The 16277-nt window shown below is 37.0% G+C and overlaps 1 long non-coding RNA gene across 1 annotated transcript in view; it reads left to right on the top strand.

The window, feature by feature from the left end:
- The window catches only part of LOC123619610 (uncharacterized), a 289556-nt gene that overhangs the window by 218573 nt on the left and 54706 nt on the right, over positions 1–16277 (top strand). Inside the window, exon 4 of the long non-coding RNA XR_006728277.2 lies at positions 2843–2909. This is a non-coding gene — a long non-coding RNA (uncharacterized LOC123619610). The remainder of the gene's footprint in view (positions 1–2842; positions 2910–16277) is intronic.

A 16277-nucleotide genomic window follows, 5' to 3' on the forward strand; every position in this document is an offset into this window, starting at 1 on the left:
GTTGTTACCAGAAGAAGGGAGAGTGGATCGGGAGCTGGTCAAAACAGGAAATACTTTTGCACTCTCACCATCTCATCAAAGGTTAGTTAGTTCACAAACTCTTATCAGAGCCTTTTGTCAGGGCTGACAATTCTCTTGGTGCTTTTATTAAAACTACCACTTTCCTGCTACAAAGGCCACAGGCTCTAATGTTTCTTTTCAATCTTGCTTGTGTAAGGACCATACTGGTTTCTTATTTCTCCTAGCCATCTATACACCAAATAATTACTTTCTTTCTCTACAACCAACATAGTAGCAATAATGATGCAGTACTCAAGAGTTCTCGTCACTGAGTATCTTCCAAATAGCACATATTTCTCCCCAAATGTTATGCAATCAATTAGTGTAAATTTGCCCTGAGTTGTGGAAGGAAGTCCAGTAGACCCCCAAGCTGATTTTCTCCTCAATACTCAGCTGAGTCCACCCAGGTTACACTAGTACAGATGGGAAAAGTAGTCATGCCTCCTGGCATTCTGTATCATTTATCTTTCAATAGTAAGTCCTGCAACTAAGCATGTGACTTAGATGTTAAAATAGAAAGAATTGGCTAGCAAAAAAAAAAAAAAAAATTTTTTTTTCAAAGTGTAAGCATAAAATGTCTGGTAAATGCACTGAGTTATTGAATTGTGGGTCCCCCTACATGTTCTCTCCCTCTCTCTTTCTCAAAAAATCTTTTTGTTCCTAAACTACCTGATTTTCAGAATTAAATTTTGTCCTGTTTTTTTTTTCATTATATTGTTCATGCAGATATTAAATATTTCAATAACTGGTTTGAAGATCACTTCCAAATAGATACTAACTATTATTTTTTTGTGTGTATTAGCTTGGAAAAATGGCTCATCATAGAGTTATATAACCTAGTGTCTCCTTACTAGTACTAAGGATCAAGTAATCAGACGTATGTTCATTAAATTTGTGAATGATTTTACTGACTCCTCTGGTGTGTTCTCAGGTTTGATTATCCTTGATTGACTGACTCAGTTTAGTAGAGCCAATGGACAATCCAGTGTATCTGAGGATTTTTTCTAAAAGATATTCCCCAACATACTGGGTTTTATGGGCTTAGATTTACCTCAATTTACTTTCTGCCAGAAGCTCACAGGATATGGAAAAAAACACCATGATCTAGTTCTGTCAGCCACTCTCTTCCAGAAGTTTGAGGTTCTTCTAATTCATCAGGGAAGGAATGAAGTTTCAATTCAAGAAACATCTCTCCAGTTTTTTTTTTTCTTTTTTTAATTCCTTCCAAGACTGAATCATAACATACATCTATTAAACTCTGCTTCTTAAGTCTTTGTAACACCAGTTTCCTCCTTCATAATTATTTATCCAAAGTTTTAAAGTTAGGAGTTACGTAAATTCTGAAAGCAAGCAACAAAACTCAAAATTCCATTAACATTTTAGAAAAATGCCTTCATGGAAACTGAGTGAAATGACTTTTGGACAAGAGTAAGGGTCAAATTTAGTTTTAAAAAAATCAACTTAAAGGTAAATATATGAAAATAGAATTTATTACTAAAAAGGCATCAGATATTATGCAGGATCATTTTTCAAATATAATGCAATATACTGAAATAACCAATTATCTTCAGATTTTCATTCTCTAGGTGTCTGGTACAGTTAAAAAAAGAACATAATTATGACTGGTAAGAAGAACTTAGAAATTATGTAGCTAAGTAATTAAGACTATCATTTGTTAGGTAGGATTTTCTAAAATTTCTCTCCTTAATTGATATTGTCCTTGTTCGGAGAGTGAGGTTTTTTATCTCAAAAGAATTTTAAAATTCCCTATTGTCTCTAAATGTGATCATCTGCTCTCATGCTTAAAAGACAAAAGTGACAAAGTAAATCTACATATCCTAAATGGCTATTAAGTGAAATTTTTCTTTCCTTTTTAGCAAATATGGCTTAAGCTGTAATAATTTAGCGAAAGAATTGGGCAAATTTGCTTCTGGAAGCCAATTTTCATTGTGCTGTTGAAAATCTGAGATAGTGAGATTTTATCTTTTGAGGAGATACTGGGAAATCATGCTATGCATGGAAAAAAAATGATGGCAAGGGTACTTGTGTCAGAACACAAATAAAACTTGTGTTTGGATAATCTATTTTCTGCTTGGTTTGTACTCACTTACAGTGTCTTGGAAGCACAAAAGTTGCTTAGTCCCAATCACAAACAGCCGAAGATTGATTATGGAAGCAGGACTTGGCATAGAGCAAAAAATTGATGAATGGTGGTGAAGGATGCTGATACTAAATCATTGACATAATGTTTCCGAGCGTGGATGCTTGTTTATTTTTTTAATCTGAGACAATAAATTGGAAAGTGAAATTTTGAGGGCATTAGGGAAGAGGATGAGACTTCGTTCATATTTCTCTGTTGGCTCTTTATTCTACAATGGCACTACTCACAAGTTGAATGGTAATCAGATATGATTTGATTTATGCTTTAAAACCAAATCAAATACATTGTAGGAAAGTGCTACCTGATAACCTGCCTGATTTTTAAACTAAACAACATGACATGTGAATGCTATTTCACTTAAAAAGAAAAAAAAATGGCTATTAGAAACTCAGTGTTTGCATAGTTTGAGAGTAAATATATTCTACTCTAAAAATTACAATCAGACCAAGATGCTGTAAATACACACAAATTACCACAATCTTATCATGAAATCTATGTGGATTTGAATTTACAGACCCTACAGAATGTAGAAGGATTAAGCTCATCAAATTTAGAGGAGCCAAGTGTAAACATTTTGTGTACTTTACCTTCTAATATAAGCTCTTTTTTTTTTTTTTCCAGTCAATTTGACCGTTCATGATGTCTTGCTCTTTAAATCCTGCCTCCTTGCCCAGGAATCCTGCCTCCTGTGAGTATCCCTCTATTTCCACTTATCCAGATGCTACTCTTCAAAATACAGCGACAGAGCTGTCTCTCTCATAAAACCTTTCCTGACCTCATATTCATTTATCCTTTTTTATGAAATTTCTACAGCCTTCATTCTCTGTACTACTCATCAAACACATGTATTTTTACTGTATGCAGTCAAATTCTCTCAGTATAGCTTTGACTGCCCAAAACTCAGCCCAGTGATTATAATTGGTATTGAAATCCATTGAAAGATGAAAATGTCTTTTTGAAAGGAATTGGAAGTTTTAGATCATTGGAATTGCTGTGTCAAATTTTAGATGCTGTCTGTTTCCCAGACTCCAAGAGAACAAAGACTGGCCTGTTTGAAGAAATTGTATGATGTAAAATTTTTGCAATAACTTCCCCTTTCTCATAAAATATGTCCAGACCCCTCAGCATGTGGCGTGATGTTCAGGGACCAGACACAAGTCCATTGTTGCTGGAGATGAGTGAAGGAGGGGAAAAGTGGCAGATGATAAGGCCAGAGGTCAGCACAGCTGTGTGGGACTCTCATATAGGCTTTAAGCCAATGAAGTGATTTTGAGAGAAAAAGTGGAAAAATCTGATTTATGTTTGGAATCCTCTATGATTTTATTTGGCTAGGTCAACTTGAAGGATTCATTGCTACTTACAAAATCAGGGAAGACAGTAGAGAAACAAGAAATAGGGACTCATGAGTTCATCTTAAGGTTTGAAAGCTATATTAACTATCTAATTGGAGATATAATGTAGGCCATGTGTGTGTGGAGTTTAGCGAAGAGGTTCAGGCTAGAGATGTGAATTTGGATGGTATTTGAATTAATGAGCCTAAATAAGATTCTATAGAGGACAAACTAGTGGTTACCAGTAGGGAATCAAATAGTTATGTTGTACACCTTAAACTAAAACAATGTAGATGAAGCACTGAACTTATCTGGGGTTAGATTTTGCCAAGCAACTACATCAGAGGGAAGAGGAGCAAGTGGTTAGGTTGGGCAGTGGAATTCAAGCTGGATGAAGAGGGAAGTGGGAACATAAGGGTCCTAAGAGAGCAACAAGATGGATTTTTAACGGCTTGCATTTACACGGGTTTGAAAAATTGTTGTGAGTCTGGAGTAGAGGCTGTGGGCAAGAAAGATAGGAGGTGGTGGTTGCAGACTGTGATCCTTGGAATTGCCATAATGAAAGCAGTGTTAGTGATCCCAGTTAAGGGAATGGATTGCTGGAGAGAGTTGGAGGATGAGATCATTGGAAGAGAGTAGGCTATTGAATCTGTCAAAAGCCAGGATACTTACCTATATGCAAAAATCTTCAAGGAAGGAGCAAACAGAAAGAGAGGAGGCTATGAGGGTTTACATGTGAAGCTCCTGAAGGAATGTTGCATCCAGTCACCAGAGGCTCAGGGCTGTCTTGTTGGGGATTTCAGAGCCCCACCAACAGGGAGAACCATGAAGGCCTACATGCGGTGAGGCGAATGAGTTATTAGCCTCCCCCCAACCACTATTATGTAACCTTGAGGAAATCTCCCGATCTCTCTAATCCTCGGTTTTCTTACAATGAATTGGGTAAACGTGTACCGAACTGTAGGGTGGTTATCAAAAGAAAGTGACACAGCTCATACAAAGAACTTACTATAATGGTTGACAGCAAGCACTCAGAATACAGTAGCCATTATCATTGTGATTATCTCCTCAGCAAAACACGTGCTCTTTGAGGAGAGGCATCCTATTTCAATCACCTTGATATCCCCCATTGCAACTGGCATAGTGCTAGGTATTGCACAGGTATGTTAGACAGGATTTGTAGGGCCCACTCGTCTTCTACTTCAATTAGCATTTTTAAGAAAATGGCAGTAATTGAGACACTTTCAGATTTACCTTAACTCCTAGGACACTCATCAGTACACAGCAGCAGGCCAGGGAATGCTTGGTTAGTTGCCTCAAAACACTAATCTCAGCCTATGCTTTAGCGTCTCCGTAAAATGAGGATAATGATACAGTACATGTTTGCAAATGTTTTTGAGTCTGTTAGATGAATGCAGCCCTAGAATTAAACTGTCACTGAATTTAAACTAGAGATTGTTTAATTCAAGATGCCTCATAAACTGGTTTTTTGTTTTTATGATTTTTATTTAGGCCCAAAGCAAACCTATAGTTTTAACCTGGAATTGATATTTCAGCCAAGGAATTTTATATTTAAGTTTAGAATTGTGTCTTCTACCATAATGTATTTAATATGTTGATGATTCACCCTAATAGGTAATTTAGCAGTGCAAATATGACTTGAAAATGGAAAAAAAACCCACTTTTCTTTCAACTGAATCAAATTTTTTTGCAGTCCCTAATTTTCTTTTTGAAATATGAAGATTAATTTTGGCCAATGTCTCAGACTTCCGCTGCTAAGATCTGACCTCCCTAAGTGATGAAAGATGGGCCAGTACCAAGAAGAAAGGAAGTTAATAGTAATAATTGTCATAGCAGCATATAACTATCAAGTGCTCACTGTGTGCTATTTAAATAATTCTCTTTGATGGATTTAACTCTCACAGAAATCTTGATAACGAGAGGTGTCATTACTGGTTCTATGACACCAGTAATCAGAACACTGAAGTAGAGGTTGCATTACCTGTGCAGAGCCACATGTAGTAAGTGGGTAGCCCAGATTCACCCCCAAGTAGTGGGATTAGCATGGCCACATATTCAAGATCTGTGCTTTGACACCACCCACTACTGCTGCTTTGATATAAGAATGGCCTTTACCTTGTTCCTAGGTGGCAGTGGACTTACTGTCTCTTGGCACTTAGCATCTCTTGTGTCTTTGTTTTTAAAAGGCCTTGGGCGTATGTATTACAATACATATAATAGAGTTTATTTTTATGACTGTTTTATTTATTTCTGAGGAGACTTTTCTACATGTGCTGGAAAAGCATAAAGCTGTCTCCTATCTAACTAAATAAGAAATAAGTTAATAAGAGATTATAGTTCTGAAAGTGGCTTTTACCCTTTAAAGGGATGGTTAATTTTTCCTTTATAGTAGAGTTATTGGATGGTTAAAGCTGAAAGCTTGCTGGGGTCATTCCTTAAATGCTGTTGTAATGGAATTTCACTGAATATAAGCAGCATTTCGTCTTATGGAGATATGTTATGATATCTGTTATTATTATACAAGTAATCTGAGAGGAGAAATCTACACACCCAAAATAAACGATTGTTTCAAAGTGACCCAAAGCTTGAGATAACCTCATTCCAGGCTTAAATACATCCATATTTTATTAATTTATCTGCATACCAAAAATTTTTAAGGGAAAATGAAAATATCTATTATAGGGCCTGAAAAAAATATGGTTTATGAATGCAGTGGAATGAACACTGAACAAGAACATCCTGTCAAGTTTGTGCATTGCCTTTAAGTAGCTGATGTTCTTGGGAAAAATCTGTATCATCTTTTATAAAATAAAAAGGCTGAGCTAGTTGTTCTACTGTCCTTTCCAACACCTATTCTAATATTTACTTTTCACAGATGCTGAGTGTACAATACATACATCTGTTGCTCTCTCTCCCCTTTCTTTTCCTTGGTTTGTGTGTGTGTGTGTGTGTGTGAATCTCATATGCCTGTGGACCTTTCAAGATTAAATGAGAATTTCAGTTTCTAGATGGTTCCCTCTAATGGCTTTTGAGGAACATACATCTGGAAATTAGGACTTAGTATTGGGGAGGAAGTGAACCATATGATAGCCTAACCACCATGTGGAGACAGTCATTTGCCATAACCACTCAATACAGCATCCATGAGCTATTGGATTAAATATTAAATGATTGGCCTATGTCTAAATATGGACCTTTTTTAAGGAATAGAATTATGATCTTTTAAAAATAATCCCTGCTCTTGAAGCATTTATTATGATGTCATAAATACCCATAACCCATTAGCAAACATGTTTAAATAAAAAAATTTTTAGGCTTCAAAAGATATTGTCAAAGTTTATGCTCTTGAACATTACTCTTCCAGGTTCTTTTTTTATAACTTCCTCTCATTATCAATCCAGGTTGGCGTAACAGGAGAACCACAGCTAACTGCTTAAGGCTTACAACTCTTCAGGCAAATTTTTTCCCAAGGTGTTTTCCAAAATAACCCAACTTACCCACCCACAATTTATTCCTAGTGAAGTGTCAGTCAAACTAAAATAGATATGGGGCTGATTTCTGAGTACTATGCCTGGCTGAACAACGTAAGTGGACAGGTATTGATTACCTGTCTAAGCTGATTGACACTAATTTTAATAAGCTGGGACCTTTATCCCTTCCTTCACTCAGTTGTTCACGAGTTCAAGACTTCATTCCTCCATTAGAACTAATAGAATGATTTGCTGACTTTTTCCAGAGGCTTCAGGGTCAGAAAAACAAATTATTATGAAAGCCCAGAAGCTGAATTGTGATTTTATAAAGAAGCTTTTGGTCTTTTAATGTTTGATTTGCTGTTTGACTGCTTTTCAGATAATTAAAATGCTCTACTTCCAAGCCCCTAACGTGAACTAAAGGACCTCTGAGTATTTCACCTTAAGTAATGTGGATCATTGTTAATTATGAGATTGTATTTACTGATGCTGCGTAACAATAGCTGGCCATGAGCAAATTAGCTCAAAACAAGTCTAGAAGCAATACTGGAAGAATGCAGTTTGCACTCATGACACTGCCTTGATAAGAAAAAACATACATAACAAATGCATGTATTTTAAAGCCATACCATTTTCTTCTACACAATAATTTTTGAAAATGTCTTTGAGAGCTAAAAATAGGATGATAAATGGGAAATCCAAATACAGATAGTAGTTAAATCAGCCAGTTTAATGAATCTCCCTCTTCCCACTACTACCTCTTCTCTTTATATTAATCACAAGATCATGGACCAAAAAAAATGGAATGAGGGCTCCTATTGCACATGGTAGCATCAAAAATTAATATTAGTTAGTTTGATCTTGAGGGGATAAATCTCTATAATAAAAGAATAAATAATTAGAAAAATGCTGAGTTAGTTTCATCTTTCTCCCTTCTGGGAATCTAGCATTTAAATGAGATATTTACATTCCAAACTGTTCTCCTACAAAAGCAACTAATTTGATTGTATTTCTTGCTTACTTCTGAAAGGAGGCCATGATAGCTAATGTATCTCCCTGTATATGATAAGTAATGAAGATGTCTATTTTCATTTCATCCTTGCAAAGAAACGTGTCTTGCCAAGTGCTCACACCTGCAAAAATGTTTTCTGACTCTTCATTTTCTCCTCTAATTACTCCTTGATGGTGGGGTAAATTCTCCAGGCTGTAGTGGAAAGGGAATCATTGTCTTTTTGTAATCTCCCTGGGGAATTCATTCCACTTGTTTACTGATGTGTATGGCTGACTGAATAAAGTGATCCCTAATTAGAATATATGAAATAATCATTGGTCTATCTGGAGTCATAATTAATGCATTAGGAAAATTTACTGTCAAGAAGATAGGTATTAGCATAAATGAGCTTATTTTATCTGCCTTGAAACACAGAGGATACCTTTTAGATACAGTGTTTGCTAAAACAGAACAATAATAATATGGCAATTTACTAAAATCATTAGTGTGCATCATTGGAAATATAGATTATTGCATCTGAACTCCCTTCTAAATAATGTACCACAGTAAAAATGAGCTGGTTTGACACCTTAGTAAATGTGACTGAAAGCTTAAAGAAAGGAAAAATTCACTTGTTTTTCTGTAGAACTCCTTTAATAATTGATGTGATCTTTATTTAGCATTTTCCTGGGCTTGGAGAGAAAAAGAACCCTACTAAGAGAATTTTATCTTTGCTTGGAAAAGTAAACAAAATCTTTCCAATGCTTTAGGCATATATTTCTGAGTAGGAGATGGTAAAAGTTTGAAAGATCACACAGAAAGATCAAAGGCTCCAAGGAAAAAGCTGGCTGGCTCACAAGATGTCCTTGGCTTGGAGAATTCACCACAGTGCACAGTCTAGCCTTCACCCTTGCCAACTCAGAGACACTATTTTGTTAACATCTTGAAAACCTATCTGTCTTTTTGGATTGAATTCTCACAAATCAAGATGTAAAAAGCAAAGGCTATCTTATTGATTTACAGTGAGAAATATGACTGTCATAAAGCTGAGCATATTTGCATCAGGTTGACCAGTGCAATCTCACACTAAACAGATCTACATGGGAAGCCACATTACAACCTGTGTCTGTCTGCTGAGCAAGGAAGAGGGCCAGGTCAGCGGATGAGCTGCACTGCTCTGTGTTTAACAGCACCAGGTATAACCTCTGATGTCTTCATGAAACCATCTCCACAGTAGAGATCAGTTTGCCACAGGGGCTGGGATCTTGAGGCTTTGTATCAGAACACCCTTCACAGTGAATGGTAGAGGACAGGTACTGCCAAGGTTTACCTCTTCCGCTCTTCCTTTCTGCACTCCTGGCAGATGAGCTGCTTCCTGATGGACACTTTCCTCTCTATAGAGAAGTTAATCCCTTGGGTCAAGTCCTTTGAGGCTTTCCATCTTTTAAGATGTTTTTGCTTATCTTGGATCTCTGGCATTATACGTTAATTCTACATTTTAACTCTCAGAGGTCGTAATTTTTCACAGTTCCTTGTAGGAAAATCTTACTATTGACCTATGTTAACTATCCTCATGTGAAAATCTAAAAAGGAAAAAAAAAAAAAAGAAATGAAAATTCTTATGGAAGTCTCAGCTATGTAATTGTTTGAGCTGAAAAGTCTAAGATCCCTTTACCGGGAGGCCGTAGTCACACAGGTACAGGCATGCTCTGTTGAGGGATGTGACATTGACCTTCAAAGTGCCCCCTACTCAGCCATTTCTGCTCTTCTCCATGGCTCTTTAGTTTCTCTCCTTTATCCCCTTTCTCCACCCGCCCTTATCTCCACCCTAGCCCTTTTACATATACCAAATATGCCACATCACAAACCTCAGGAGAAAGGGCTGATTCGCTGAAACCCTGAGCCTTTAGCTTATCTAATTCTGCTATGTTTCACCTACTTGGCATCCTTGGTCTCCTGAAGTTACAATGTACATGTATTCATAATTTAATTAGGCCCATATGTGTCTAAGGCACTGTATAGAAAATTTGTACTATTATCTCATTGAGTTCTTCCCATTTGAGAGATAAGGAAACAGACTTAGAGAGTTTAGCAATTTTCCAAGGGACACACAACTAGCGACTCAGTGGAACTAGGATCTGAACCAAGATGGATTAACTCGAGCGCCTATGCATGGAACCACAGTCTTGTCTCCTGCTCATCACCTGTTCTCCCCTAGACTCCCTACCCAGTGCTTCTCTCTACTTCCTCTTCTCTGGCTGACTTCCACTCCTCTCCTTCCCATCCATTTCTGTGATGCCCCCCTGAAGCCGCTACAGTGCAAACACCCCTACTTTTCAAATCTTTTGATAGACAGTCTACTTTCCCTTTTGCTCTGACCAAAATCTGACTCCCTCTTTGCAAACCCAGTCCCCGTTACCCTCGTTTCAGGTGAAACTGCTCCTCCTCCCTCAGTCCACATACCTCCTACTATAGCATACTTTCCAGAACAATATTCCTCCTCTCTTTTGTAAAATCCTCTCTTCCTTTGAGGTGTATGCTGCCACATTCCATGAGTCTTCACCCTGCTTTTTGGCATCTTCTATTGATATACTTTGCTGCCTAATGTATTCATCTACCTCCTCAAGTATTTCCATACTCTTGGGGCCTTTAAAACTCTACTTGAATAACTTATTCAACATTCAGCTCAGTTTCTTCTCCAACTCACTTGGAGACCATTATCCTATTTCAACCATATAAATTCTAAACTTCGCCATTTCTCGCCTACAAAATCTTAAGATTCTTCAAAGTTTAACTACAACCTCCTGTCCTTCTAGGACTCCTAAGAAAAACTGACTTATTCTTCCACTGTATAGAGTCCTCCCTTCCCCTCATTCCTCTAATGGGTAAACATTCCATCCTTTCTCAGCTTGCCAGCTCCCACCTGGTCAGACTACCCTCCCTACCTGGATTGGATGTCATAGTTAAACATCTGAATCACCGAAGATATTAATTTCCACACTCTTTTATGTTTATACTGCATCTTTCCAGTAAATAGCAACACTAAATCACGCTACATATGTACTTTCTGTTTCTGGAAATGTCAGAATATTACATTGGAATTATCACAACTATTCATCCTAGGGCAAGCTAAGATAAACAGGGTTCTTTATCTGCAGGTTATCTCAACACTTGTAATAAGATGATGTGCCTGTGAGAGAGAGATTGTTGAGGTTTTCAATTTTACTTGATAATGGAAACTTTCTTTGTAAAAAATCAGTTCATAAGACTGTTTTCCATAGAATACACATTGTTAAATTGAGTTGTAAGAAGTTTATTTTCTAGAGTGCATTATTAACCACCACTTTTGATCCAATTAACAAAGAGACAGTTTGGCCTAATGTTTAACCAATCAGTAGACTTAGTTAATAAAAATAAAGTGAATCATGCTATTCAAAGTAAGCGAGAGACTAGGTAAACAAATTGTGGTACATTCATACAATGGAATACAACTAAGCATTAAAAAGTAACAGACTTGGTAAAATACAAAATGGTATAGGTGAACCTTCAAAATATTATTCTGAGTAAAAGAAGCCAGACAAAAACTTTTTTAAGACATTTTTGTCTTAGTGATTGCTTCATGGCCTATCATACTCATCTTAACTTACCAGAATGTACTTTAGGTGAGACATAGAAATGTGTTCCCACAGCTCTGATCCCCTTTCCACCTTTTGTGATATGATGGTTATACACCTTTCTTTTATATCTTATAAACCCAACAATACAATGTTATGAATATTATGTTACATAAATGGGTGTCTTTTAAAGAAGAGAAAAGAGAAAGGAGAACATGTGCACATTTACAGTTTGCTATGTTTATCTTCTCATTTACTGTCTCATTCTGCTCCTCGTTCCCGTGGATTCTAGTTACCATCTGGTGCCATTCCCATGCTCCTTTGCTCCCACCTCCCCCTTTTGTCTTATTGTCAGACACAGTGCTTCTATGTGTTACAGGCCCAACAACACAATTACATATGTATAGTGTTACACAATTGCTTTTAAAATTAGTTAAAAGAAGAAAGAGAAGCAGCAGCAGTTGGACTGACTTCTAAAATTACCTACAGAATTGCCTTTACCAAGGCTCTTTGGATTCCAATTAACGTCTGAGGTCACTTACTTTCCGAAGAACTTCCTTTAGTGTTTCTCTAAGACTGGTAGCAAAAATGCCTGTTTTTTCTTTGTCTGGGAATGACTTTATAGTATCTTTATTTTTGAAGGATAGTTTTTGTGAATTTAAAATTCTTGTTTACAGAGTTGTTTGTTTCTGCCTCTTAGAACTTTAAATATGTCATCCCACTGCAGTCTGGCCTACCTTATTTCTGATAAAAAGTCAGAATTTTTTTCTGATTGTGGTTTCCCTGTATGTGATGTACCATTTTTCTATTGCTGCTTTCAAGATTTTTTTTTTTTTTTTTTTTTTTGTCTTTGACTTTCAACATTTTTACTGTGATGTGTCTGGGTGCTACCCTCTTTGAGTTTGTACCACATGAAGTTCATTGAGCTTCTTCAGTGTTGGTTAATATTTTTCTTCCAATTTAGGAAGTATTTGGACACTATTTCATGAAATAGTCTTTCTGCTCCCTTCCCCCCCTCACCTCTCTTTATGATATTTCCTTTATATGTATGTTGTTCTGATGAATGGTATGCTGTGTTTCTGAATCTGTGTTCATTTCCCTTCATTTTTTTCTCTATCCTTCAGATTTCATAATCTCTGTCAAACTTTCTTCAAGTGTATTGTATTATTGGGGCTTATGACTCAGTGTACGCTCTACCTCTGAAAGTGCTCCACGTGCGCGTGAGAAGAATGTGCATCCCAGTGTTGGACGGCTATGTGATTGTTGCACCATGTTAAATCTACTGCAGAGCTCCTCTCGTGATTTTTTAATTTCAATATTTTACTTTCCAGCAACAAATTTTTCACTTGGTTCTTATTTGTCTCTTCACTTGTCTACTCTACTTTTTGAGTCCTTGTCCTTGTCCCTTCCTTTACTCTCTGAAGCAGAGTTACCTTCAGTACTTTGAACACATCTACTGTAGCCTCCTTGAAGTCTTTGTGTTCTACAGCTGATTCTGGGCCCTTTCAAAACCATTTATGTTGCCTCTTTTCTCCCCCTTTGTATGAATAAGACTTTCTTGTCTCTTTGCATATTTTGAAAAGTTTTTTGGAAACTAAGCATGCTAGATAATATATTGTAGCAAATCTGGATACTAATCTTCCTTCAAAGCTTGTGATTGTTGTTGTTGACTTTGTGTGTGTGTGTGTGTGTTTGTGTGTGTGTTTGTGTGTGTGTGGACTTGGCTGAACTATTTTAGTGAATTCTTTTCCCCTGCTGTGTGAAACCTCTGATGTCACTCCTCAGAGGGCACGCCTGGGGTGACGGGTTTTAAGTGGACTCCCTTGACTATCTCTTCTTCTTACACTGGCTGCCTCTGTTGGCATCACACCCAGTTTTTAGCCTTCACTAATCGAGGCGGGTTTGCTGTGTTGTTTACAGCAATGTGGTAAGGCATAATTTGCTCTCAGTCTGACCTATTTAAACTCAGGATAACTATGCAGGGTAGTTTTTGAGGCCGGTCTTGGGCTTACTCTGTCTCCTGTAGGGTTCTTAGCTGTCTCTTTCTCCAGTTCTCTGATAGACTCCTAGTTAGTGTATGATTTAGCTTGTGGCTCTCATACAGCTACTAGCCTCTTCTTAACTGTTTATCAATAAAATCTCCATTTTTTTAACAACATCCTTTGGCTTAAATGTCTCTGATCTCTTAGAGGCAGTTGCCTGGCATTTATTTGGCCTCATAAATAGCAGTTGAGGTATACCAGCAGCCTCCCTTTCCTGACTAGAAACCACATCTCTTGACAGTGATCTGGGGTGAGAGAATCTAGTGTTCTTGGCTCAACCTGCCCAGAGTGGAGCTTCCATCATTCTGAGCTGCAGGAGTGGGAGCTGGGAGCTGGGAGTGGTCCAGTGACATAGTCTCTCACTGTTTTCACCCTGACTTAGTAGACTCGAAAAAATAATTTTTCATGTCCTTTATGTCTTTAGGACTATTTCTAGGGATTTTAATTTTTGAAAAACATTTCTCACCAGTTATTGTCATTTCATTGGTGAGATCCTTACACCACCATTCAGAAAGTAAACCCAGAAATATTAATATTTGTTGAGGAATTATGCTGCCAAGCACTGAGATAAGATCTTTTGACATATTATATCTTTTTATACATAGAATAATCTTGAGGAGTAGCTGGTAACATTATCCCCATTGTACACAGGGGAAGGCTAAGCCCACAGATGTTAAGTCATTTGCCTGAGGTCCTTCAGGTGTTGAACCTCTGACTTGAACCCAGACTGATCCATTCTAATAATACCCATGCTTTTCGCCACATCATCATGGCTGTGTCCCATGCTCCACTACTCTGCATGAAGAATTGATTCTGAAGAGTGAGAAAAGAAGACATAACTGCTGGACATATTTAGTGCCAGGGTTTTTCCATGAATGAACTGATCACAATTGACGTCTGTAGAACTTGCCCGTGTAGCAAGAATTTAACTTGGCTGCTGGGAAAGCCAAGCCAGCTGCTGGGAAATTGTGCCCTTGTTTAGAGAATCAGGTCCCTTTTCTATTCCTGCCAGCAGTCTTTGGGATTTCTGTATTCTGATTTGATTCTACATTCAATGTATAATTGCAGTACAAGATTGAAAATGCTGTTTACAATGTAAAATAAAGTAGTTTATACTCCTGCATAATTGAAATGGCTTGCTTGAAACAGCTCACCGCACCCAAATATGCCTACTTAGCTAAGCAGGAGAACTTCCAAAGCCATTCTTTACAAAACGTTACAGAAACTAGGTGAACTATACCCTGTTGCTGGCTGAGTTTTTCTAAACTAGTGTATTTGTGTTAAAGTTTTCCAGTTTAAGGTGGTTGGTCAGTCCTTCCTGTTCATTAGCATAGTATTGTAGGGAGATGTACCTATAATGTTATTAATGAAAACCATTTTTGATTTTATTGATTGAAGACAATTGTAAAAATACATCAAACTTAAAGAATTTTCCAAATGCAAATTTTTATTTTCATTCCTCAAGTTGATATTGCTAATATAATGCTTATGATCTTTGCTGGGATGAATTCTCCAAATTTTTTCAAGACACAGTTTGTAGAAACAAATGATGTGAACATTCTGTAGTCTTCTCTAGTCTTCTCTCTCTTCAAGATTAATTTCTATGAAATTTCACCTGCAATCAAAAAATGTTTCTTGGTCACCTCAGATTTACAGAACACGAGGCTAAGCACTGGGGAAAATACTGAAGGATTAAAAAGCAGGGTTGCTGCCTGCCAGACTATATGACATACATGAAAAAAGTAGAAAATGTTCAATTTCTAGCACAAATACTTACTAGTGATAGGACTTTCATTAAGTTATTTAGCTTTTATGGGCCTCAGTTTCTTCATTGATAAAATGAGCCTTATTAAAATCTATTTTGAAAATTTTTATGAAGTTGAAAGCAGATGATTTATGTAAAAGCTAGCACCATATCTGACACAGAGGAGAGTTTATGTTTGCTAGTGATGACGGTGATAGTGATTATATATATGTGTGTGTGTGTGTGTGTGTGTACATAGAATAATCTTGAGATGTAGCTGGTAACATTATCCCCATTGTACACAGGGGAAGGCTAAGCCCACAGATGTTAAGTCATTTGCCTGAGGTCCTTCAGGTCTTGAACCTCTGACTTGAACACACACACACACACACACACACACACACACACACACACACACACACATTAATCATCTTCATGTATATATTTTTACATACAAAAAATTCTATACATGTTCGATGTCAGATTAAGAACTTCTTTAATTTATAGCTAATTTTAGGTTCTAATTTTAGGTTCTGAGTACTTAAACATACTTATGCATAAAAATATTGATGACAAGCTTAAATATTTCTAACTTACCAGATAACCAAACTATTCGTGACTGAAAAGTCTAGTGAGTATAAATCAGTGCATCCAACTTTAACTTACCAGGTTGACCAGGAGCTGATCTGATTGCATAACTGAAAGCCTGAGGAATGACTATGCAGGAGGATGGGACAGGTCTTTTGATATTTGGCAAGATGGAAAAATCATAAGAAGAGATAATGAATGACACTAGAGTAGAGATTTGGTTTCAGAGGGCCTCAGACTTGAATGTGGACTCGG

The sequence above is a fragment of the Camelus bactrianus genome, chromosome 10, assembly GCF_048773025.1.
Source record: "Camelus bactrianus isolate YW-2024 breed Bactrian camel chromosome 10, ASM4877302v1, whole genome shotgun sequence".
Taxonomy (NCBI): Eukaryota; Metazoa; Chordata; class Mammalia; order Artiodactyla; family Camelidae; genus Camelus; species Camelus bactrianus.